The following is a 13,877-nucleotide window of genomic DNA, read 5'->3' on the forward strand; positions in this document are numbered from 1 at the left end:
AATTTCCTCAGGCATCCAGCCATCCTGGTTTTTAGAGCCCTAGATGGGTAATGTTTCCTTCATGTGCAAAGCGTGGATGCTCCAGTGAGCTCTCTTTTTCCATGCACATTCATATGAACCATGGTCAAAATTATCCTCCAGAATTTGAGTCACGTGGGCAGACAGAGGCACAAGTAGAGATAATCAGGAGAGACGAGGTATACTTTCAGGGGTTGGAATTGATAAGGTGATGGAAGTATCTGTAAAGTCACTGAACAGCAGCCCAAACTATAGGGGAAGAATTTCTGGGGGGCAAAAGGGGATAGCCCCTTCCTCACTAAGCAAAGTCAGAACACAGCTCCAGTAGCACTTTTATGGAAAGGTGACTGGAATGAAAGATCTGAAAATGGCTGAGAATCCTACAAAAACAGCCATCTTCCCACATAAAAGTAAAACTCCTCTGTTTAGCACTCAGAACAGAAAGCCAATCAGATTGATTTCTAAAACAAAAGATGTAAAGCTAGGGCTTACAGACCCCTCGAGTCTGTTGCACAGATTGGGTTACAAACCCTCCACACGCAGGTCTGTGAGCTAGGTAATAGAAAGAAAAAAAAGGTTCTGGGAGCCGTGGGTATAGAAAAATGAATGAGTTTTACTCAGATCTAGGAGCAGCTGTCCTAGTGGCTTCTCTGAGAAGCACTGTGGATCAGAGCTGTTAGTCTTTTATACTTAAGTCCACAACCCTCGACACCTGGGTGCCCATAAACAATTTACATTAAGTAGTAACAAGGACCACCTGAGGATATTTACAGCCAAAGCTTGGCAAGATTCTGAACATCTGAGGGGCCCTGACCATTTTCCTATTTTTCCCCAACAAATGACCTTAAAAGCACTACCTAAGAAAGTGAGTCAGGATCTACAGACATCCATAAGATTTCCTGTGTTCATTACTTATGTTATTTCTACCTATTTACAAATCATGTTCAGATTTAAAATCCTTACAACGAACAGAGGATATGTGCTTTACTTTTTTTAAAGAAAAAAAGAAAAGAGACGAGGAGGCTGTGTGCTGGTTCACAGATAGATGGTCTTGGAAAAGAGGATAATCCTAAGAATTAGAATGAGTTGCTGGTAAATAGAAAAGAACACAGCGGGCTGTATCCCTAAGGCCTGCCAGCAGTTGAACTATGTTGACCAACAAGAGGCAAGTCTGTGTACTTTCCCGTAGAAAGCTCTGCAGTAGTCTGGGCCAGCATAATGAGCAATGGGGTAAGGCAGGAGGAACAGAACAGAAAAGACAGAGAGATGCAAGACCAGCTTGGGTGTAGGAACCAGACCTCATCCACCTGAGAGTCTGGTTCCCAGACGGCACCCAGCACATAACAGAGGCTCTGTACGAGCTCTTCAACATAAATGGACTCTAAAGACTTTGGGAAAATGCTAACATGAAAAAACACGTTTGCACTCATTGTAGCTGAGGGCCTCTACTTTTCCTACTTGAATCTGATAATGGAAAACAATAGAAACTGAAATTCACTCATTAAGCTTTTCCGTACAGAGTAGATAGATTCCCAATAAGGTACCCGGTACACATATGCTAAATGAATGAATAAATGAGTTAATGAATGAATGAATGAACTAATCAAGGAATGAATAAATGCATCAATGTATAAATGAATCGATCATTTAGTCAATGAATCTTATTCATCTTCTTCTAGATAGTCTTATACCTAATGAGATAGAAAGAGCACTGAACTTGGAATCAAGGGTTCTGATTAAATTTATTCCTTTCATAAGTATTTCTGGAGCAATTAGGCTGTGTGTTAGGCTCTCTGCTTCTACCACGACATACAGAATACTGGGACCACAGTGTAAACAAGTCAAAGTTTCTCTTTCATGGAGAAGAGGGAAGACACATAATAAGACAGAAAACAAAACAAAAAAATCAACATTAGTACAGATAACACAAAGATGCTCAGAATTGGGTAGGGAGGTACTGTTTTACAGAGGAAGGTCAGAAAAGGACTCCCTGAAGATGTGACATTTGAACAGAAATCTGAATAATGAGAAGGAGCAAATTAAAGGTCTAGGGAAAGCACATGCTAGGCAGAAGGTACAGGAAGTGAAAATGCCCTGAGGCAAGAATGAGCCCACATTTCCAAGGTAAAGAAACAAGAATGTGCTGCTGTGGCTAGTACAGGCAAGGGAGGGGTGCAGGGTAGGATATAAGGTCAAAGTGGTAGGTGGGGGGCTTCTTTCTTTTACTTGATTATGACTTTGGGCAATAAAAATAATAGCCAGCATGTGTTGAGCATTTACAGTGTGCCAATCATGTTTGGACTGTCTTGCTTAATTATCACAACAACCAATAAGATAGGTCGTATAATATTCAAAATATTTAACAACCACTATGTCATAGGCACCAACAAATGAGATGATGTCAACCTCAGCCATCCTCTGTCCATACTTATAGCAGACTGGCTTGATAGCAGATACTACTATTGCTCTCATTTAATAGGGGAGGAACCTGACCTCAGAGATGGGGTGATCACCTCAAAATTATCCAGCTGGCCATTTTAGCGCAAACTATATATTGAAAGTGGCAAGTAACCTGCCTCTTATGAATGCTGCTTATGAGACTCGGAATTTTTTTATATAATGAAAACATGGGTAATTTGGGGATTTACCATCAGCTCTGCAGGAAAAAGAGCACTATGCTAGGAGGATTAATCATAGAACTACTCCTGGTACTAGCAAAAACTGGCTACGAGGTTTTGAATAAATCACTTTACCTCTCTGGTTCTCAGAGAACTTCTAGCCATCGGTGGTATAAGTGGGGATTCCACTGGTGTCTAGTGAGTAGAAGCAGGGATGCTGCTAAACATCCCATAATGCACAGGACAAGCCCTATTATGAAAAAATTATCAGTACTGGGTTGAGAAACCCTATTGTGGATGCCACAGAGGTAACAAACTCTGTGAGGGGTGAGAAGCGTGACTTTAGGGAGTGATGGGGACTATAGCAAACTGCAGAGTTGTGGAGTACATACACTTTCCAAAGGCATTGCATATAGAAAATAATTTATAAACCTACATGGACCAAAAAGAACACAGCTGCAGGCCAATTGCAGCCTGCTTTTGGCCTTAACCAGATCGGGTTACCAGCAATTTTCTTTTATAGATGGTGTGTGTGTATGTACATATACGATTGCACACACGAATGCACTCTTATATATGCATTGGCAATATTTATTTTTAAAGTGTTTTCAGAAAGTGAGATCCTGCATCCCTCTTAGAATCTAATCTTGGTTCTTTCACATCTCCCCCGGTCTACGCTTTTCCCCTCCTTCCATTATACCAGCCCCCTTTTTCTTGTTCTGGCTTTTGCAGTGATGAAGCCCAGCTGCTCCACTCCACCCATAAGAGGAACTTCTGGTTTAAGTTTTGATCCCTTCCCATTGCCTAAAGCCCCTTGGTAGGAGGCACCCTCTCCTACATTACTCTTGAGCCTTTAAAGACAGACGTGCGAGGAGAAATAGGTTGGTCCCATGTTTACCACATGCCCACAGAGATGTTTATAGCTTATCGACTCAATGTGAAGCAGTTGTGGCCTATGACTTTCAGCTCCAGGGCACATTGGCAGATTTGGGCGGAAACTGGAAGCATCAAGCGATGTAGTTGTACTGGGCTTTTCAGCTTCTCCCTGCAAAGCAAATGCAACAGCAATCCCAGACACTCAGGCACAGTGGCATTTCTAGAAAAATATCAATGACCCCATCGGCTGAGAGGCTGAGAGAAAGCTGGCAACAGGTGTACAGCTGATGAAATGAGAATGAAGTCCTCTTATAATCAGGTTCAGAGAACGGGTGCAAATGTGGTAGGGAAGATGCTGCAGATGTAAAATGTCAGTCATCACCATGGTTTCTGATACAGGCTGTTAAATAAAAATTATAGGAAGCCATTGTTTTGGACTAAGTTCCTGCACTAGGTCCCAAAAGACCACACTAAAAATCAAAATGGAGTCACCCCTGCCAAGTTCCATGTCACTTAGACTGTGGCCTGACCTTCTGAGAAGACAGAAGAAGGATAACAGCCAATTTTCTGAACAGGAGGGTTTAGATCTTCAATATGTATGATAATTAAGTTTCCTCTTGTTTAACCTTTACATAAAAGAAATAGCCTGAAGTAACCTGATAGTATTTTTCCGTTGTTCTCTATTGTTCTGTCTTCCTGTCCCTACCTTTCAAGGAAAGTGACTTTTGTTCTTTGTTTCTGCTTTCTTTAGCCTTTTTTTTTTTTTTTCTAAAACCAACCTCCTCTACGTGGCTCATTGGAACACTTATTCTATTTCATGGAATAACACGTTGCCTGATTCTAGAATGACAATATGGCCAATTGAGATCTTCAACTAAATTTGTTGTAATTTTATTCTTTGATGAGGCCATCTAAAGGCCAGTGGCACATTACGGCAAAGGCTCTGAGGTCCTGTGAGTGTCAGTGCATACTGTGGAGGGTCATTTCTGCACCAAGGAAGTGTGTTTCTTCAATGATATTATGTTGGCATTTGAAATCTCTTGCACACTACAAACAATAGGCTGATGGAAAAGGCGTATAAGGATGTACCACCCAAAACCTACCTAGTAACCAGAGCATGAGCAAAAACAATAATTGGAACCTCAGCATGGCATAATGGCAATAAAAATGCACAATGACATCTGAGTGGACATATTGGCAGCCCTTTATTTAGAGCAGGCCTGATGGGTGCTAAGCAGTGCTGATGGCAGTGGAGCTCTGGGCTTCTGGGGCTGCTCTTAGGTAGCCAAAGAGCAACTACAACTTGCCAGCAAGCATCTAGGGTGACTTTCTTGGCCAGGAAGCTCTGGAGTCAATGAAAACATTTTAATTTTCTTAAAAATACAGCTAAAACGATCCTTGTGCCTATGCAACAGGCCACATTGGGGAATTCTCTTCTTTTCTCCCACTGTTCCTTGTTATACTGATGTGATTCTCCCATATGTCAAGGGTATACGTTAATTTGCATTTACAAAAATCAGAGAGGGAGTTTGGATTTTACCTTGAGTCTGGCAGATAAAAGTTAAGCCTGCAAGGCCTTCAGTAGTCTGTGCAGAGAAGCTCAAAGGACTGGGTGGGACAGGAGATACTGAGGAAAATACAGCATTTACACAATACTGAGGAAAATAGAGCACTTACCAGACATTAAGCTTTAGTGACACTTCTAGACATGAAAGAGCAGGAAGGATATGGTGAGCAAAGGAAGTCAGAACATCAGAGATTCTACAAAGATCCGTCTTTTCTTCCAGTCCTGACAAATTGAAGGAGAAAGTGGAGGGAAGGGCAGCTGAATAGTTTTTATGAAATCAATATTATTCAAATGCTTCCATTAGATTATCAAGGAATTGTGGGTTTAATTGTGTATCACTTACAAAACAGGAGGTAGTTATACAAAAGAATCACCACATACCAGTACCCAAAGTCCTGGCAAAATAGTATATGCTCAATAACTAGTAGATCAAGGAAGGGAATAAACCCACCAAGAATAATATGGACCGGATAGAATATGTATTATTAATACTTCTATCTAGTTTTTATGACTCAGCTTTCTACTTGGCTTTTCTTTGAACTTGTTCTAGGTCATCAAATGATACCAATATGACTTAAAGGAGATATTGTCTCTCTGAGGCAGGACAGAATAAGGACACGCCCAAGAGTGGCTGCTCATAAATATTCAGATGGCATTGGCATTAGCCACCTCCTTGTTTTGCAGTTAATGAACCCACAGTGAGCTGACAACAGCTTAACCACCCTGCCAATCAGCATGGTACACCTGGAACTTTGTGGTTTACAAAAACTGCAGTGCCTGCTCACTAGAAGGAACAAAAGTACAGACAACTACTATATAACCTTCTACACATGATGTTAGACCAGAAAGGACAAAATTAAGGGAAAAGTTACCCCACTGCACATGACCAAAAACTTCACAAACTCAGGGCCTTAATTACTATAGATCCTCCCCCACAGCCAAATATTCCTCCTCTTAGTTAGGATAGAGAAACACCCCCATCCCAGAACAGAATATAACCCCCTCCCCTACCCCGCAAGAAGCCAGGGTCACTTCTCACTCATGGGGACTCCCACACACCCTTCTGAGTGTACTTTCGCTTTGTAACAAAGCACTATGTTTCAACCATCTGTCCCTCTTCCTTTCCTTTCACTGTATGGGTGCTTGCCACAATGTGGGCTCCTCTCAGTCCCATGAAAGATTTTTCTTCATGGTTTGACCAAGAACCTGGAACTGCCATCTGCTAACATCTCCAAGAAACAATTTATTCTCTGAGAAATACTGGGTAGAGTAATCATAAGAAGATTCTGAACCTGGACAGGACCTCAGCAGAGGATATGGTCTAAGTTTCTGCCTCCATACTACATCCCTAGAGGAATTACCAAGTCCAGAGCAACCACACAACAGAAGCCAAAAAGGAAACTACTAGTATTTCATATAGCTTATTTGATACAGAGGGTTTAACCACACAGACAAAAGTATACCAGTCAATGAGTAAAAATTATATATTACATTGTAACAATTTACAAACACACAATTGTCCACAACCACTTGAATGAATGAATGGATGGATGAACAAACAAAATCTGTGGACCTGTGATACCCCCAAGAACTCAGCAATTCAATTTAAGCACTTGTTTTAACATCTCTATTTACAAACATCAAACTAGATGCTCTGCAGGTGAAAAGGGGAATCCTAAGGTTCCTGTGCTCTGAAATTTATCACAAGTTGATAGAATTTGGATGTGTTGTACCTCAAAAACTCATGTGGAAATCTGACCCCCAATGTGACAGTGTTGGGAGCTATTTGAGTCATGGGGGCAGATCCCTCATGAATGGATTAATGCTCTCCCAGTGGGGTGAGGGTCCTGAGTGAAACCTGACTCTATTAGTTTCCACGAGAGCTGGTTGTTTAAAAGACCCTGGCACCTCTTCTCTCTCTCTCTCTCTCTCTCTCTCTCTCTCTCTCTCTCGCTTCCTCTCACCATGTGATCTGCTAGTTCCCATCAGCTGCCTACCGCTTTCCACCATGAGTAGAAGCAGCCTTAGGCCTGTGCCAGATGCAGCTGTCCCAGAATTGTAAGCCAAATAAACCTCTGTCCTTCATAAATTACTCAGTCTCAAGTATTTCTGTTATAGCAACACAAATGGACTAATACACAGGTGGGTCCAGATTTTGATGAGCCTCCAACTTATGGAGTCTCTGGGCGCTGTCTTAAAGAAATAAATACAAAAGAAGCAGGTGTAAGTGAGGAACTCGGAAGCTTACTTTCATTAGCTTCTTGGTAAATCTATCCCTGTTGTTTAGAATGTTTCTCCGGGTATTAGGGGCTTGCCTACAAACTCATGTCATTACATGGATCTGGCTTAATCCCTACTCACCTCCCAAAACAGGGGTCTTCCATTGCCAGGACCATTAGGTCAGCATCCTGATGGGATGGATTTGCAGAGGTAAGGTCTTGTTTCACTTCTTCCATTCATCTATCGATCCACAAAACAACAAATACAAAAACATTTATGTTACACTTTCTCTAAGTTAAGCACTGTGTTGTGTTGTGGGAATACAAAGACAAATGGATACATCAATGTATTAGTTTTCTATTGCTGTGTAAGAAATTACCCCCAAATATAGCTGCTTTAAAACAACACACATTTATTATTTCAGTTTCTGTGGGTCATGAGTTCCAACACAGTTTATAGGTCCTCTGCTCAGGCTCTCACTAGGCTGCAAACAAGGAATTGGCCAGGCTGCTTTCTCATCCAAAGACTTGACTAGGGATGAATTCACTTTCAAGCTCATTCGGGCTGTTGGCAGAATTCATATCCTCGAGTCTGTATGAGTAAGACTCCAGCTCCTCACTGACTTTTGGTCCTTAGGTTCTGGAGGCTGCTCACAGTTCCCTACCACCTGGCACCCTCCAAAGGCAGTGACAACATGGCTGTTTGCTTCTTCAGGGCCAGCAAGAGAATCTCTCTCTCCAGATTGCTAAGAAAAAGTCTTATATAATGAAACATAATCATAAGAGTGACATTCCAACACTTTTACCATGTAACATAACCTAATCAAGGGAGTGACATCCCAACACCTTGGCTATATTGTGTTGGTTAGAAGTAAGTCATAGGTCCTTCCCACATTCAAGGGCATTGTACAAGGGTGTGGATTATTGGGAGTCACCTTAGGGTTTGTCCTCCATTCTACTTTGAAACTTTAAGGAGTTCTCATTTCAATAATTGTTTTCAGATTACTGAAGCCCACTCTCATTTTAAATATTTGGAAAATTCTTCTGTCTAGCTACATTACATTAAAATATAATCTGTTTAATCAAAGAAGAGCAATGCCCTCCACTTAAAAGGAGATAGGACTTTTGCAATTTCAACTATGGGGAACATAGTTTATACTAGTTCTTTATGTACATATCTATATACATTTGATGCATTCAAAAGAAGGTTTGGAAGTGTTGAAGCACATTAACAAAATGTACCCACATTCCAATTGAAGAGCTATACCATTGAGAACTTCATTCTATCTACTTCTTCTTATCTCCTTCCTCTATCTCCCAGTGGTAACCATTCTCTTAAATTCAGTTGCTGAATTTTGATAATTTTGATAATTATGATAATCTTTTGATAATTTCATCACACATGTATTTCATTTAAAAAAGTATTTTTGCTAACTTCTGAACTGTGGAAGGTTGACATCACATACCACAAAGTTTTCTGTAATTAGCTTTTTTCATGCAACATTTTTTTTAGATTGATCTCTGCTGTTTCCTATAGTTGTAGATTAATGATTCGTATTCACACTATTTCATTGTGCAAAGATGGCACAAATAATATGCATTTCTATCAATGTACATTTAAATTCTTTCCATTTTTACTACCATGAATAATGCTGCTGCAACTATTTTTACATGTTTCCTAGTGCACATATGCAAGGATTTTTCTAGAATGTACACCTGAAATTAAGGTAATGGGTCTTAGAGTATGCAACTATTTAACTTTACAAGTGATGACAAATTGTTTTCCAAAGGAGTTGTACTCTTGGCATCAACTTATGAGTTCCCTTTAACCTACTTCCCCACCAACCAGATTTCTTGATATTGCCAATTTTTTAAAAAGGCTATTTAACTTTGATCTTAGTTTGTATTTTCTTGAATATTAATAAACCTAAGCATTTTATATGCTTATTTGCCATTTATATTTTCTGTTCTGTGAGATGCTGGTTCAAATCGTTTGCCAACTTCTCTATTGTTTATGTTTTTTCTTATATATTTGAAGTTCTTCAGGGGCTGAACCTTTGTTAATTATTGTGTCAGTAAAATATCTTCTTATAATATATGTCTTGTTTTTCACTTTCTTTATAATATCTTTTAATAAAGAGAAACTTATTTTTATTATAGTTAAATGTATCAATCATTTATTTTGTGGTTAGCCTTTCTGTCTCTTATTTAAGAAACCCTTCCCTATCTTAAGGATAAGGAAAATATTATTTTCCTTTATATTTTCAGTTTTTTAACTGAAAAAAACAGATCTAAATTATTGGAGAACATAAATATTATAAAGATGTAATTTTTTTCCCAATGTGTTTTACACATTTAGTATAATTCTTACAAGAAAGTCCTAAATTATTTTTTAGAAACTTGACAAACTTATTATAAAGTTTAAATGAAAAAAACACTCCCCAAATAAAAGCAGTGATTGAACTTGCTGTACCATATAGTATTCATATGTATACTTATGAACTGATATAATGATATCTCTACCCATGTAAGTATATATGTATATAATATTTATATTTCTATACTTATATGTACCACACAATTTATATTTAACTCTATATATTTATGTAAGTATATATCATATATAAAAATTATATACTTACAATAAACTTGTAAAATTATGTAAGAATATTTATATACCATATAATTATATATATATAAATGAATATATAAGATGCACATGTATAAATATATATTTTAATCTCTGAAATATGTGTTGAATTTCATCAGATGCTTTTTTTGGCATCTATTGAAATGATTACATATTTTTTTCTATATTCAGTTCATGTGATAAATTACATTTCTAAATTTCTAATGTGAAACCACTGTTGCTTTTTGGAATAAACTTAATTTTATTATGATGTATTATCATTTTATATACCATTCAATTTATTTTGTTAGTTTCTTGTTTAAACAATTTTACCTCTAGGTATGTGAGTGAGATTGATCCATAATTTTCCTTTTTCTTTCTGTGCTTGTCTGATTTTGAAATCAAGATCATATTGACTTTGTAGATGGATTAAGGAGAATTTTCTTTTATAGTTTAAAAGTTTTCATATTATTGGAAAGATCATTTTCTTGAAAGTTTTAAAAAACTAGGACTGATATTTAGTCAGTACACATCAGTGTTCCTATGTCTCCTATTTATGACTGTTATCTGTTCTGATTGTTTAGGACACACACCCACTCATGCTAATTATTCTAAATTATGCCTTGTAAAACTTTCCTGTAACATAATTTGGGCTTTTGTTTCCTTCACAAGTGTTAACTACGGATCACATTTTTTTTAAATCTCGCAGAATTCCTCATTCTATTTCTTCTTGAGTCAATTTAAAGTTATTTTTTGAGTAATTTGTTCACTTTATCTGTTTCCAAATTTATTACCACAAACTTTTTTATGCTATTCTTTCATTTTTTAAAATGTTTTAAACAGAGTTTATTGTATTTAATACATTATAAAATTTCAAAAATTGTAGAAAAGTAGCAACTCAAACTGGAGCAACTCTAATGAGTAACTGGCCCCTTTGCAAAACTGATCAGTTTAAAAACAAAATAACATTCACATCTGTGAGGCAGACCAAAAAGTGTGACTTCTGTAGAAACTACATTTAAAATTTCATGTTTAACATCTTTCAGATGCAATGTGCTCGTGAAAGTTTTTCTAAAGTCTTGCCTGGTCCCCACCTAAGGAGACACAAGAAATCTGTGTGATCAAAGAAACTCGATTCAAGGTGGTTTTTTTTTAAAGGAAAAAGAAAGATAAAGGAAAAAGAAACAATGGATGGCTGTTGGCAATGCGTCCTCACCACTGTGGTTTGTTCATTAGCCAGAGCCCTTGGGAGGCCCAGAACACCTCACAGCCGACGGTGAGGTAGCAATCACCACACTCGTATGTATAAATACACATACGTATTTTTAAAAATATTTTTTACACCTTGAGGATATCACTATTCCAATTGTTCCCGAATGAATGCAGGTGTGGTCTCTACTGGCTATAAACGTGTATTTTATCCAATTTTAGTTCCAGGAACTGGTTTGCTATCCCAACTGCACACAAATGTCCCTCTTTTTGTTTGTCTTCTTTGTTATGTATGTTTGTCTATTTGCATAAGAAGTATGTCCCTTTAGTCCGAAGGCTCTTCTTTTATCCAGAGGACTGATGGTACACAGGGTGACTGCCTCAGTTCCCGCAGAAGGACACATTAACTGAACAGGGCCAAGTTCACTACTCCTCCACAGGAGCCCACGATTTCAAATTCTCTTTGCTGCAACCACTCAAGGACCTGGACTGAGTTGAGGTGACTGTAGCCATTTAGTGGAAGCCTGATGACGTGTGTTGAGTCTTGATTCCAGCGCTGATGGGGTTACACATCAAGTCGACGGTCCCTGGAAACACTTCCTCTGGCAAGGATTCGTCACAGCCGAGCCTGATCTTTTCTCCAAGGTCTGGGGCCACATGCACCACTACGCACTCACAGGCCTTGAAGAGCAACCAGTTTCTCTGTCCTGCTTCCATTTCTCCATCTGCAACAACGTGGGCTGAAGCAGAAAATATTTTGCCTCTTCATGTAACAAAGCGTAGTCCTTGAAATCATCAGGAATGAGGAGTTTCGATGTTTGTAGAAAATTCAAGATATGTCTAAATATCTGTCCATCTCTGTTAGTGAAATATTGCTGTTGGAGATTCTCCAAAACAATAGACTCTACCATCAAAAAGTCTTCCAGTTCTCGATGCAGGGTGTTCGGTAAGTTTGGCCAGGCTGCTGCTGTGTGGGTGTGGCCGCCCACCTCAGGGTGGACTGGCCTGTTGGGTTGTGTGAGTTGTGCTGGATCGATGCCTTCTTGTTCCGTGCACATGCAAGGGATCTAGTGATCAGAGGTCTTGACATACTGGGCCTACTGTCCCTCTGGCAGAGTGGCAGGGAGGGCAGGTGGAAGGGCAGGCGGGAGGGCAGGCGGGAGGGCAGGGTGATCTGGCTTTTCTGTGTGATGCTGGAGGAACAGTGTCCTTTTCCGCCTCCTGGTCACCCGCTGCAGCCAGAGGTTCAGGGGGACGGCTGCGCCCAGTGGGTGCTGCTGTGACAAGCTCGTGTCTCGATTCTCTTACTTTTTATACCTCTGCTATGTCTATAGCTGTTTTTCTTTTTCAATATTTTTATTTGTGCCATGTCTTTCTCAATCAATCTTGGCCGAATTTGGTTCTCTGAAGACATTAATAAAAGAGAGTTTTCTCTTTGTTGGTCTATTTGTTTATTTCATTTGTTTTCTATTTCATTAATTTTTACTCTTATCTTTATTATTTCTTTTCTTCTGCTTTCTGGGATTTAATCTGTTTTCTTTTTTTACAATGTCTTGATTTGGATTCTTAGATCATTATTTCTCAGTTACTAAAGTTACTAAAAAGTCACTTTTTGTTTCTTTTCTAATGTAATTGTACTAGGCTATAACTTTCCTTCTTAGTTTTATTTTCATTACATTCTAAAAAGTGCATGTGTAGTTTTAATTCTCATTTCGTTGTAAGGATTAAATGTTATAATTTCTTTATTTTAACTGACACATTATCATTCATATCTTGGGGGAACGATTTGTTGTTTCTGTACATATCAAATCAGGGTATTCGGCATATCCATCCCCTCATGCATTTATCATTTCTTTATGCTGAGAACATTCAAAAGCCACTCTTGTAGCTATTTTGTTTATTACTCCTTTTTTGACCCATATGTTATTTAGAATTTTTTTTTTTATTTAGCAAATATATGCATGTATGTTAAATGACCTTTCTGTTCATGAATTCTATCTTAATTTCACTTGGATCAGAGAGCATGCCGAATAGATATCAATGCATTAAGCATTTATGGAGACTTCTTATAGAGCCTGGAATATGGTCAGTTTTCATAAATGTCCCCTATGTTCTTCAGATGAATATATATTATTACTTTTTGAGTATATGTAGTCTTTCAAAAAATCTTTTTATGATATTAATCCTTTTATTATTATGTAGTAACTCTTTCTATTATTAATAATGCCTTTTGTTTGGGACAGTTACCAAAGTTTTCTTTTGGTTAGTGGTTTTTCTGCTATGTCTTTTTCCACTCTTTCATTTTTCATTCTTTCCTTTTCAGACATTCCATGTCCTTATGATTCAGGTGAATTTCTTGTAAACAGTATCACTGTGTATTTTTTTAACTCCAATAATGAGTCTTTGTCTTTTAAATGATGGCATTAGTCCAGCCACATTGTTGAGATTATTGACGTATTTGGATATGCTTCTACCATCTTCTTTTTACTTCTTGTTTGTTTACTTTTTTATGTTTTTGTTTTCTCCACCAGCCCCTTTCTGGATTGACTGTGAGTCTTACTGACGTGGGTCATTTGTTATTCCACTTTCCCCTTTATATTTGGAACTTAATATTTTTATTAAGCCTTTAACATTTACCATGCCTAATTAGCATTAAAAATGCTTATTGTTAATACTTTAACATTCTGACTTTAATACCCACCCTCTTGACTTACATGTTTTCTGTCCACTATTTTAGATAT

The 13,877-nt window shown here is 38.2% G+C and overlaps 1 pseudogene; it reads right to left on the minus strand.

Moving 5' to 3' along the window:
• Positions 1-11,461: 11,461 nt before the first annotated feature.
• On the minus strand, positions 11,462-12,238 carry LOC134363388 (BTB/POZ domain-containing protein KCTD1-like; annotated as a pseudogene).
• Positions 12,239-13,877: the final 1,639 nt, after the last annotated feature.

The sequence above is a fragment of the Cynocephalus volans genome, chromosome 1 (genome assembly GCF_027409185.1).
Source record: "Cynocephalus volans isolate mCynVol1 chromosome 1, mCynVol1.pri, whole genome shotgun sequence".
Taxonomy (NCBI): Eukaryota; Metazoa; Chordata; class Mammalia; order Dermoptera; family Cynocephalidae; genus Cynocephalus; species Cynocephalus volans.